Source organism: Eptatretus burgeri, chromosome 15 (genome assembly GCF_056783735.1).
Source record: "Eptatretus burgeri isolate ZD-2024b chromosome 15, Ebu_testis_v1, whole genome shotgun sequence".
NCBI lineage: Eukaryota > Metazoa > Chordata > Myxini > Myxiniformes > Myxinidae > Eptatretus > Eptatretus burgeri.
The window spans coordinates 28707864-28709904 of NC_140975.1; positions in this window are offsets into that span (position 1 = coordinate 28707864).

Here is a 2041-nt window from a genome sequence, read left to right on the forward strand (position 1 = left end):
GTGTGTGTGTATAATATATATAATACACTCACACACAACGCAATCACAAGGAAATGATTTTTTGGGGGATTATTTTTCACAACGTTGCGAGTGTGAATTCTACAAGTGTTAAAAGTGCATTCACACTCGATCGGGAAAACACAAACCCCAAAGGACAATCTGCAGTCTTCATTCCTTCCCAAAGCAGAAAGGGTGTGTGTGTATTTGTTTGTTTACATTGAGCAAATGTAAATTCCCACAGATTAATGCTTCCAAATGTTCCGCTGTTCAAAGTTCAAAAAGTCAGGATCTATGTCCCCAAACTAAGAAGGAAGAGTCCAACTCCAGCGAAATTCAGCACAGATAACTTTATGAAGTTTCTACACAGTGGCAAAGTGGGTGTTTTCTGATATCATTGTATTGGCTCAGTTTTTGGAAAGGGTATGTTGGAAAGGTGGGGGGGGGAGGAGGAAATTTTAAAAAATAATTTAACCGTCCCTTCCACCTTCCCCATTTTCAGCGCATCAGCCTTCTCTTCCTTTTCATGTAAAATCAAATCAAATCAAGAGGCTCTGTGTATAGTATTCACCAAATACTCTGTTTAACCTGGATTTAGAAAATGGTACACGATTTGATAACCAGAATGATTAAGAAAGAATGAATCAATAAAACCTGTTGAGTGTGTGTGATGAACTCTTCAATAAGTTACGGGTTAACATCGAGAGAGAGAAACAAATAAAGAAAGCAAAAGTTCAGCCCGAACAGTGTCAGCCAAACACAGACTGCAGATCAAAGTGAACAATGTTGGTTTTGATGGCAGTTTGCGTTCAACTCCAGACACGGAAACACCATTCATTTGGTGCAGTCCACCCTCACTAATTTGATTCGATACATTCAAATCTGATAATTTTGTTCTCCCCTACCTCAGCAGCTGGATTGTAGCTTATTTTCACATCACGTGACAAGGATAGCCAACGGACGAGAGTTTCTGGACCTCAATCAAGAAAAACCTGTCCGGGGTAGATCATAGACCTCCAAGGTCAGTCAACACATTAGAATTCTCAGCAGTCAAGTCTTTCCTTTGCTATAATAAGATTGTAACGATCAACGAGGTCTGCATCCGAAGTACCGTGGAAGATGGCTCTACCCTGTGGACAGGTGTTGCTACTTTCCATGACATTGTGAAGTCAAAGACGTTCCGTACCTTTGGCACATTACAATAGGAAGCTTTCTTTGGGTTTGCCTCTTGCGCACTGCAGGTAGGTTGATGGTCTTGCAATATTTTACCATCTCTCTTCCGGTCTTGCTTCTCCAACCGAACCCCTTCCCAACCTTCGTTTTAAATCTATCCAGTGAACCTCTCTATCCCTCACCACCACACATTCTACCAGAACACGTCGTTCAATCATCCCTCACATGGAACCCTCTGCTCAAGGTGGTTGTCTTGTGTTTGTCCATCCCATCATTCAAGACCTGTTTGTGTTCCAATCTGAAGCCCAAGCTCACGGTTCACAATCTCATACACCGTATGTATCGGTAATTTATGAAAAGGTACACCGATGTTTATTTTTGTCTTTGTCATGCATGTACCCGACTCGTGTACAATCTCCTTTCCTCTTTTCATGCTGTGGTGCATTCGTGCATCCGTCTTGTTTCTCCTTCCTGTGTTTTCAAGGCTGTTCTGCTCTACCATGAATCTCAATACCTACATTTACAGATTTAAAAAAAACAAATTAACCCTTTCTCTGTGAAGGACCTGAAGATTGATCAAAGCCAACACATAAACAACTCGTTGAATTACATGTACGATGTTCTGAAAAGGGATCTTATTTTTACAAATGTCCTGCCCCTCCAGTGGGATCTTTTGAGCCATTTAACAGCAGTCCTGTAAAGGGGACGACCACCATCAAAGCTCTGCAAGATTGACATTTTGTCAACACGGGTAAACCAAGTAAACAGTGCTTGACCAAAATACAAACGTATCAACACTGAGGCCTGGTTGGATTTCAAATCTGTATAACAAAGACGACCCTCTTTAATAGTAAAAACACAGAAGACCATA